We start from the raw sequence: 11,584 nt of genomic DNA, 5'->3' as shown, positions 1-11,584 counted from the left end.
TGGGAGGAATCAACCTCCCTAACTTCAAACTCTACTACAAAGCAGTAATAATCAAAACAGCATGGTACTGGAGCAAAGGCAGAGCTGTAGACCAATGGAACAGGGTTGAATATACTGACCCCCCCCCCCCAAGCATACGAGCATCTAATCTTCGATAAGGGGGCAAGAAAAGTGAAGTGGAGCAGGGAAAGCCTCTTTAACAAATTATGCTGGCAAAACTGGACGGCTATATGCAAAAAAATGGGCTCAGATCTCTGCCTAACTCCATGTACAAAAGTAAGATCTAAGTGGATTAAAGACCTCAACATCAGACCCGGAATCTATAAGATTCATTGAGGAAACTTTCTACTTTGTAAAAATAATAATGATAATTATGAGGTACAAAGGTAATGTTAAAAATAAGATGGTAGCTTTGCATGTTCCTAACTCCAATTCAATCCCTAACATTGCATATGGTCACTCAGCAATGCTAAGACTGACTACCTGAGCACTGCTGGTTATTGCCCCCAAATAAATAATAATAGTAATAATAAAAATAATAAAGTAGGTCAAGGGTGTACTACATACCTTACATGTGTGAAGTCATAAATTCAATCCTGGCCCTACCATGTTGCCCAAGTACAACCAGAACAGTTTCTGCAGCAATGACAATAGTAATGATAACAAGAAAGAAATAAAGTACTGATATTGATGAATCTTAAAAACCACTATGCTAAGTGAAAGAAAGCAATCACAAAAGGTCAATTCAATAGAAGGTTTACAGTAGGCAAATTAATGGAATTAGAAAGTAGATTAGTTTCTGTTTATGACTACAGTGAGGGATGGAATCAAGAAGGGAAGCAGCTGGATAGGTAATAATGGGTATAGTGTCTGTCATTACAGTAATAGAAATATTAAAAAATCAACCGTAATTGTGATTGTGCATACCTATAGCTGTACTATTAGCCACTGAGGTGTAGGACTTAAAGATGTATATAATATGGTATGGTATGTGAATAGCACTGCACTGCACTGTAGTACTGTCCTCCCATTGTTCATTGATTTACTCGAGCAGGCACCAGTAACATCTCCATTATGAGACTTCTTGTTACTGTTTTTGGCATATCAAATATGCTATGAGGAGCTTACTAGGCTCTACCCTGTGGGCAAGATACTCTCAGTAGCTTGCCAGGCTCTTCGAGAGGGACAGAGGAATAAAACCCGGGTCGGCCGTGTGCAAGGCAAATGCCCTACCTGCTGTGCTATCGCTCTAGCCCGGTATATGAATATATTTTAATAAAGCTACTAAGAAAAAGATGAGAACTGGAGAAACATACACCAAAATGTTAAAAAAAAATAGTGATATTTTCAAACAAGCAAATAAACATTCCAAATGGCTAGGGACTTATATTAAAATTTTATGCAAAACTTCAAAGGAAAGAAATTAAAAACCACTGCCAGTTCCCTCCAGGGGCAGGGGGACTGAACTAAAGGAGATTGAATCTACCCTCATTACTCAAGCAGTAAAGAAGATAAAAGGTCAAAAAGATATTTTTTAAAAGAAACATTTAAAGGGTTTCAATGCACTAGAAAGCGATCATGATTCCCAAGAGAGACGCAACATGGAACATGAGCTCCAAATTGTGTGTTTGCTCTTTTGCATTTCCATCTGTGCTGATGAACAGGAAACCAGAAAGGTCCTCATGGACTAGCAGAGTTGAGAACAGTAAAGCAATAGGACAGAGTACTAACCAGGAGGAACACTGAACGGGAAGGGAACTGGGAACACATGAAGAGTGTTCTCTCAAGCGTTCAGCAGATTGATGCTCATTCAATGTATAGTCTTAAATAAAGATCCAAAGACAAGGAAAGAAATATTCCAAAGAATTAGTAGTAACAATGCCTGATTTCACAATGATCAAAGAATAGTATGAGAGTGAGTAAATTTCTAAGAGAGGAATGGAGAGAAAATAGAGTTTTACTTTGGTCATAAGGGATAAACAGAAATTCCTCTGTATTATGTAACACCTCAGGTGAGGCATTAGATTCTACCTAATTTTAAGACTCTAAAATGTAAAGTAAGGGCTGGAGCATTAGTACAGCGGGAAGGTAGTTTGCCTCGCACTCTGCTGACCTGGGTTTGATTCTCAGCATCCCATATAGTCCCCTGAGCACCGCCAGGAGTAATTCCTGAGTGCAAAGCCAAAAGTAACCCCTGTGTACCACCATGTGTGACCCAAAAAGCAAAATAAATAAATAAATAAATAAAATGTAAAGTAGAAATTTATCTTAGAAATTAAAAATAAATATTAGAAATTAAGATGACCTATAATTATATAAAGATTCACATATTCTCAAAACATTGTAGTTTAGAAAAAAATTAAAATTTGGAGAGAAAATATCTAAATAGACACTTATACAAAGAATACTATACAGAAGCCCATTAAGAAAACCACTAATCATATGATGGTATGAAGAAGGTGTATTTCTCATAAAATACAACAATCATTTTAAAAAAAACAATATGGTATCTTAAAAATTAAATAAATGGATACCATAAGATCTATGGGACCAGAGAGAGAGTACAGCAGAAGTGCTTTCTTGTGCTGACACAGGTTCTATTCCCAGCACTACATATGGTCCCCCAGTTCCACCAAGAGTCCTTCCTGAGGATAGAGAAGTAGTAGGTCTTGAGAACAGTCATATGTGTCCTCCCTCCCCCAACAAAAAAAATCTAGCCATTCTTGTGAATTCACAGATTGTGTGGATGCTGTGATGAGGTATGTATTCGGTGGCTGAGAGCTGCCTCCCATCCTCCCCAGGTCTCCTCAGCAGAGAGACAAAGAGACTGAGAACCAAAAGCTGATGGTGAAAATAGCCCATTTAATGCAGAGTTGCTAGCATACTTATAGAATATCTGTGGGGGGGGGGGGGGGAGTGGAGTTGAGGTATAGGACATAGGTGTGATTGATTATTTACAGAGATAAACATTTGGCAGAGGCAATTCTCTTGGGGAAATTATGAACATCAACACTGCTTTTGTCTTTCTAGTTGATTATGTTAACCAATGAAGTTTACTTAGCAATACTTGCATTTGTTTGGATAAACATAGTAAGAGACAAAGAGCCCAAAACTTAGTTATCTAGGCTCTGATAGCAAAGCTTTTTATCATAAGTCCTAGACTAAGTCTTCCCAGGCCAGTTCATCTTGTTCTTCCCTGACTCTTAAGTCATAATAGCTTACATCGACTCTGCTTTTATGCTTTCTAGACTCTCCCATTTCAATGCTGGGATAGCTTTGCCACTCTCTCCAGGTCCATCCCAGTTCCACAGTAGGATCTCCCTTTTGGGGTGTTAGAAACTACAGCAACTGAAGCCTGAGTCAATTATGACCAATGCCCAGGAGTAGATCTATTTCAGAGTCAATCAACTCCAAATATTAGAGGCATAGCATTAACAGTCTTTCTGTGTTTAACCAAAGAACGTTGTTCTATAGTAAAGGTAAAGGTAAAGGTAAAGGCCCTCCCGTTGATCGTCGATTTGCTCGAGCGGGCCCAGTAACGTCTCCATTGGAGACTTTGTTGTTACTGTGTCTGGCATATCGAATACTCTCGGTAGCTTGCCGGGCTCTCCGAGAGGGGCGGAGGAATCGAACTCGGGTCGGCCATGTTGGCCGCATGCAAGGCGACCGCCCTACCCGCTGTAGTAAAATATAAAAAAGCTATAGGGGAAATAGAAAGGCAGGTACAAATACACAGCACTTCAAATACAAAGTCCAGAATTTCAAGAAAGTTTTAGTTTATAACTAATCAAGACTGACTTGGGGAACTGTGACAATGAGATGTAAAACACAAAGGAAAGGTTAAAGATAAACTATAACTAAATTAGGGGTGCTAGCAAGAGTATGGTAAGCTTCTCTGAGAGGGGAAAATGGACCATTCACTGATGAAGCCTAACACACTTAGGGTTAATATCCGGCACATTTTCTTCTTGATATTTACCCAGAAGAAAGTATATGTTTATACGAAGACATACAGGAATATTTGTGGCAGTTTTGTTACATATGAAAATTAGAAACAATGCATTTTCATAAAGTGATTGGATAAACTGTGACATTTTTGACATTATTGATAAACTTGACATAATTGTTTTTCTTCATTTTGGGGCCACACACAGTGGGATGTGCTCAGGTCTTACTCCTGGCACTGTGCTCAGGCATCACTCCTCGCAGGACTCAGGAGACTTATGGGGTGCTGGGGAATCCAACCCAGGTTGGCCACCTGCAAGGCAAGAGCCCTTCCTTTCTGAACTATCATTCCAGCCCCAAACTTTGACATTCTTACAATGCAACAGTACCCATTAAGATAAACAATTAAATTATTCAGGGCTGAGCAATTGTATGCAGGTAAGGCATTTTACCTTGCACACAGCCAATCCGGGTTTAGTCTTTAATATCCCATATGGTCCTCCAAGCCTGGCATGAGTGATTCCTGAGCACCACCAACTGTGGCCCAAAAACAAATTAAAAATATTTATTCATGAAATAACATTAATGAATCTCAAAATAATTTTGCCAAGTGACAAGCCAAACTCCCAAAGTACATATAATGTATGATTTCATTTATATAAAATTCTACAATATGCAAACTAAATTGTATAGCAATAGAAATCACTGGTCAGTTGGGCATGGGGACAAAAGAAGAGGGAGGAGAGAGAGATTATAGAAACAGCCTGAGACGACCTGTAGTGATAATCTTATAGGTACATATGTCAAAATCTTTCCAGTTGTACACATTAAATATGTATAATCTGGAGGCCAGGAGATAATACAGCAGAAGAGAGTGTATGTCAGATATGACCTTGGAAGGCCTCAGCATCCCCACCTATGTGGCAGGGTAACCCTGTGCTGTAGGATCCAGCAGCTATGCATCCTCAAGACTTGCCCCTGAACCTATTGCCAGTTGGCTGAGAATTCACATGGGTCCCTAGACCTTCTGAGAACCACTTTGGAGCCCTCCAAACTACAAATAAATATGTACAGTCAGTTTTACATTCATTAAAATTCAGTGAAACTATTTCGAAAATAAAAGACCAAAACAAAATCATTATTTTGTACAATAAAATTAAAATTTTATATCATATATTTGATTTATTTCCTTCATAAATGATAGCTTGTAAAATATTAAGGAATCATGGCAATGTTTAATAAAAGAAACCCATAGAGTTTAATATATTTCTTCTTTTTGTTTAAATGGATAGACTGTGTTCCAGAGAGGTTGATCTGCCCAAAGTCATGTTTTAGTAGCAACCAGGAAACGACTTCCCTGGTACTCTGTTGAGACTCCATGATTCTTTGTAAGTCACAAATCATATGAATAAACTCTTTTCTGTTAACATACAAGTTATATGATTTTTACAAGAAACCCCATAATTTATCCTAAGTTTGATTTGGGAAGTATAGTTATTTAAAAGTATATACATTTCATCTGAATTATTAGCATACAGTAATTATTTCTTTAGTAGCCTTAAGTTTTGAAAAGAAATTTGTTTTTAATTTGAGCTTGACTTATCTGTCTGGTAACTATATATAGGTCACATACTATTTAATTTTTCTTCTTAGCAGTTTGTGTAAAATTCCATAGAACCTATCTTTGCATTAACTGTATATTTAACTGCATAATTGTGTGTACATGTGTGCATTCAAAACAGATTCTACATTTATTTCCACCTCTGACTAACTCTTTAGTATGATTTGGACAAGAGGTAGCATAAAGACATTGTTGGGGTGGGGGGCTGTATTGGGCATTTTGGTGTTGATGGAGTCCATTACATCAATACCATAAATATGAACACTATTGTAAATACGTTACCTGAGTTCTAATAAAAAATTTATTGTAAATTTTTCTAAAACGCAAGAGCATATAAAAAGAAAGAACCTGAAATTGGGAATTACTAGAATTAGATCTAGTATTAAATAATCTCTCTGCCTTTTAAACTTAACAGTGGTTAAACTTTAATGAATGAAGGCTTGGGAGATAGTACAGGGTTTAATGTGTTTTCCTTGCACACAGCTGCCCCTCTTTTGATCCTCAACACTGCAAACAGCTCACTGAACACCTCCCAGAGTATATCCCCTGACCACAGAGTCAGAGATAAGCCCTGAAACTTGTGTGTGGCCCAAAAGCTACAAAAACAAACAAATTTGTAATGAATGATTTTATCAATGTGTTCCCTGAATAAATGAAGTACAAAAAATGAAATATAAACAAAAAAATTTTAATAATTAAAAAAAGAATTCACTGCCAATAACACAAAATGTTTCAAGATTTTAAGTAGTCTTTAAAAGTAAAATAAGGTTATTTGAAACAATACTTTACTACAGAAATTTAATAACTGGGATTTTCTTTGAAATACTAATGATTACTATTTAATATAGGTATATATGAGACAGATTCAGACATTTATTTAAAAATAATCAGCAAGAGAATTTATGCTTCGTACTGTGAGCAGTAAATACTGTAGTATTTATAATCTATGCACTGTATTGATCTTCTTTACTTTCCAACTCTACTTTGCCTTTCACCCCATTTTTCTAGAAAAGCAAACAAAGAAACTGACTATAATAGCAGCTCTCCATGTTTCTTTAATGGCCCTACCTCTGGGGGCATAATTTTATTTGCAAGCCAGCATAGAGAAGACACTGACTTAAACAGATGAAAAATTCAGTATTTATGGGTTAACTTATGACTTGTCCAAATCAAATGGTTTATAAGAAAAGAAAATGTTCAATAAATATGTAAAAATAGAAATGCTTACTTACAACTTCCAGGAACTTCAGAATTTGTCCATAAGACATTCTGAAACATTTTCCAAGTATGCTGAACTAAGCAAACATTAAGTAAGAGTAATCCTTTTGCTTACCCCTTAGGCAGAATTTTTTACACATTAAAATAGAATTGAGGATAATAGCATGAGGCTGCTCAGGCTTTGAACTAGCAGAGTGCATTCAGAGGGCTTAATATTTACAGTAAGCACATGAAAGATTTTACTATGATTAAAAACCTCAGCCTAGTTCCTTAAACATTTGACTCTATGTGGTGTAATACAGATTTTAAAATCACTGCTGTGACCCATTGTTAAGCTCTGGCCAGTGACTAGCCTTTCCTTCATGTTTAGTACTTGATTAAATCTATACTCCCAACAGTTTCACAAATTAGTCCTTCAAACAAATATTTTAAAGCTCATTTTCACTAAAACTCAACTCAAATCAACAATATTTGTTCAGAGTGTGAGTTCTTTAAGTGCAAAGAAATGCAGAAATAGATTTCAAAATATGATAGTCTATGTTTATTGTACAGTAAGTGTGTGTAACAGTTGAGTCACCTTTTTGCATTCTGTTATGTTATTGTTATAAAAGTACTATTTTAGGGCTGGAGTGACAGTACGGCAGGTAGAGAGTTTGCCTTGCGTGCAGTGGACCTGTGTTCGATCCCTGGCATCTCATCTGGTCCCCCAAGCACTGCCAGGAGTGAGTGGAGAGCCAAGACTTAACCCCTGAGCATTGCTGGGTGTGACCCAAAAAATAAATAAATAAATAAATAAATAAATAAATAAACAAACAAATCACTATTTGGGGGGTTGAAAAGATACAGCAGTGGATAGGATGCTTGCCTTGCATGTGGCAGACCCAGGTTTGATCCCTTCCACCCTACATAGTCTCCTGAGCCCACCAGGAGTGATCACTGAGAATAGATTCAGGAGTAAACCCTGAGTACAGTTGGCCACACCAAAAATAACTATGTTGAAGTCATAACTTACTATTTTCTCAATCCGGAAATTGATGAAAGGCATTGCATTGTGCATTAGAGAAAAAGATACTATATTGATGCTCTCATGATCCTTATTTTCTATGGACTGAGTAGTCATTTTTATCTTCAAGAGCCAGATAGTTTGGTAGCATTCGGCAGTGCAAAAGACATTACCCTATATCCTCTGGGTTCTTCAGAGGCTGTGCAAATAATCAAACAAGCATCAGACAGATTGAGCAAGAAAAGTAAAGAGAAATTTATTAATAACACATATACTCCTTTACACATGGGAGACCCAGCAAAGCTGAGTAACTCAGCACATAGTCTTAAAGGCTGTCTTTAAAATCATTTAGCTAACAAAAAGGACTCTAGAAGAAGAAAAGCTAGGTCAATTAGGAAGGTTAGCAGGAAAGTACATTAACACTATTTAAACTCTACTTTTTCCATTGATTAGATTTCCCCTTAAGGGATATATTAACATGTAAATATCTCACCAAGGGTAAATTCAATCTGCCTTCAGAGCCTCTCTTAAGAATTTTACCTTTCCCCAAAACATATTTGAAGTGACAGATTTTGTTTCTCCACAATAGATATTAGACAGAATTTTATCTAGGAAGTTACACATGTGTAACCAACCATTTACTTGATGAAGTCTCTACTTCTAGGGTACAAACAAGCAACAGATTTCTACCATTACTGAAATTTCTGCCTTAATAATTTTCTACTATTTGCCCATCCTTCCATCATTCTCTCTCTTTCTCTCTATGTCTCTCTCTGTCTCTATGTCTCTTGTCTCTCTGCCTCTGTTTCTGTTTCGTCTCTGTCTCTGTCTCTCTGTCTGTCTGTCTGTCTGTCTCTCTCTCTCTCTCTCTCTCTCTCCCTCACACACACACACACACACACACACACACACACACACACACATGCATGCACACACCACCATCACCTCCAACACCACAACCACCACCACCAACACCACAACCACCAATACCACTACCATCACCATTAAATTTCTTTTGGTTAATTCTTCCCCTGCTCAGGGATCCAAACATGAAATCTCGAAAATCTACCACATTTTTTCCTCAATACTAAAAAATTCTTGTCACTTTCAGTTGAAAAAAAAAATTTCTCTTTCATATACATGGAGAGCAATAATCAAAGTCTGCAGTCTTTAAAATGGAAATTTCTAGAGGATGAAGAGATAGTACAGTGGACTTGCCTTATACATGGCCAATCTGGATCCAATCCTCTTCACCTCATATGGTCTCCTAAGCTCCAACAGGAGTGACCTCAGAGCACAAAGTCAGGAGTAATCACAGACTTTTCCAGCTCATAAGCCTGTGTTGAAAGGAAATGTGGATCCTGGCACCCTACTAGTTTGTTCTTCCCATTCACTCCATGGCTTTTCTTGTAAGTGGGGAGACAGAAGGGAAGGGCAGTTCTCTGAGATTTATGTATATTTACACTCACAAGATACAGCTGTGAGTTTCTTTTTTTTGCAGGGGGAAGAGGGGAGAGGCAATGGTTGGACCACACCATGCTGTGCTCAGGGGTTTACGCTTGTCTCTGTGCTCAGGGATCACTCCTAGAGGAGCTCTGGGAATCATATGCAGTGCTAAGGATCAAACTCAGGTATGCTGAGTGCAAGGCCTTAAACACTGCACCATCTGGAAATTTCTTAGAAATTCAGAATCCCTTTGAAGTAGCACTACCACCCCACCACCCTCATTGCATATCCAGGATAGTGGTGATAGCTGCAATCCCCATAACCCAACCACAGCCCCAAAAGTCTCAGACCCCACCCCACACGGACCCTCTTGTTGAAACCTATCAAGTGTTTCTCACTGTCATCACCACATCAACTGCCTGTCACCCCTTTGAAAAGTTCTTTTGCAATGCTCTGCATACCCTCAGAATAAAGTCTGTCACCCACCACTGCTTTCATTGACATTTTCCCCCAACATAGTCCAATGCCTTCTCACTCTAGCTCTGAAGACATCAAGCTATTGACTTCTTGATTCTCTTTGTCACTCCCAAGGCTTTAGGTGACTAGGGAAGTACTTTTTGATGAGTCTAAAAGACTGGAATCAAGCACCTTAGATTCCCAAGGCTTTTTCTACTTAGTGCTTTCTGCATTAGGTGACAACATTCTTGGCACATTTATCTCACAGAGGTAGGTGGAGCTGGCATTTCACTTTGGAAAATGGGAATAAAGTGGCATTACCTGGCTTCTAGACTGTGGGACCTCGATAAAAATCAAGAGTCTAGCACTAACATGCAGGTACATGCTGTGAGACCATCTGTCACTATATGTTTATTTTCTACTATTTTCCATTAGGAAAGTTGTTTTATCCTTTAATTCTGATTGCTCTCAGAAATGCTTGTGAACAGGAGGAAATCGTTGGTTCTCAATATGCACCTACAGTTACAGAAAATTATAAAATTTAGAGGTTATAGAAAAATATCTCTCCAAGAAAACCTGGCTATTTCTTCAAGAAAACATTTCTCCAAGAAATCTGAAGCTCACATATATCAGTCTTCTGAGTCCAGAAAATTAGCAGAATACTAAAAATTACCCCAGGAATGCTACAACCTTTAAATAGGTCTAAACTCTTGTTGGTGTCTTCTCTCTCTCCAGGAGGAACTTAAAATTCTCACCTTCCTGTTTCCAGCAGCATGTCACCCCTTTTCCATTTGACCTTGTGACCTAATTTGTCATTGATCTTTGATGCTATTCTCTTTGCCTATCTCTTTCCCATGTTCAATAAGCTAAGAGACAAGCTTATTCTAGACTAAGGAGAACCTCCCAAAGACTAGACCGACTACCAATTTAGTCAGGCTTGATGACCTTTATTTCTATTGAGAGAGTTCTCTGAAATTCATATTTATTTATGAATATCATGTGCTCCTGTCTTCTCTTCCCTGCAGGAAATTAGCAGCACAGAATTAAATCCCTATTAGCTGTGTAGCCTCCTAGGACAGGATACAAATCTAACACTACTTCAGCCCAGAGTCTGCTTCAAACCAGCAGCCTCAAATATGCAAAGAATAGACATAAATGCCAAATATGTTAACTGAGCCAAAGTACACATCTTAACTAACTGTATAATTTACAGATTCCTCCTTTAATCTCTGAGTTTTAAATAACAAGAATTTCTCATGTGTCTTACATGACTGATATAAAATAACTACCTCATTTTCATTAAAATTTTAATTGTATCATTTTCTTCTACATTCTTGGAACATAGGTTCCAGGAATATAAGATAACATAATTGTTAAATTTGCAGTGGAACAATCAATAAAAACAATTAAGTGCTATGATTCCATTATACAAGTCCTGAGGCCAATCTTTCAAAAAAAATTGAACAACATCCAAGATTATATCAAAATATTTGGCAGTGATATCTCAAAATTTGAATAATTACTTTTTTTCTTGAGTACTAGCTGTGAAAGAGAGAGTCCTTATGATAAATCAATTGTGGGTCTCTGGAAAGAAAATATTTAGCAACTGGTACTTTGATATCTATTGGTGGTCATGTTATGAGTCCACAACTGAAGTTTCTTTAGGTTATATAACATTCCCTAATGTTGTAGGTCTTTTTGTTATTGTTTCCTCTTCCAAATTCATGTTGAAGCCCTAATGTCTCTATACCAACCCATGGGAACATATGCATTGTTGCTGTTGTTTGTGTTTGGGGGTCATACCCAGTAATTCTGATTCCCTGGGCTAACACTTGGTTGTGTGCACAGGGATAATATCTAGCAGTGCTCAGCGGACCATATTCAGATCTGGGGAT

This window comes from Sorex fumeus, unplaced genomic scaffold, assembly GCF_029834395.1.
Source record: "Sorex fumeus unplaced genomic scaffold, SorFum_2.1 ptg000098l, whole genome shotgun sequence".
Lineage (NCBI taxonomy): Eukaryota > Metazoa > Chordata > Mammalia > Eulipotyphla > Soricidae > Sorex > Sorex fumeus.
Note: the sequence above shows the minus strand (reverse complement) of the source record.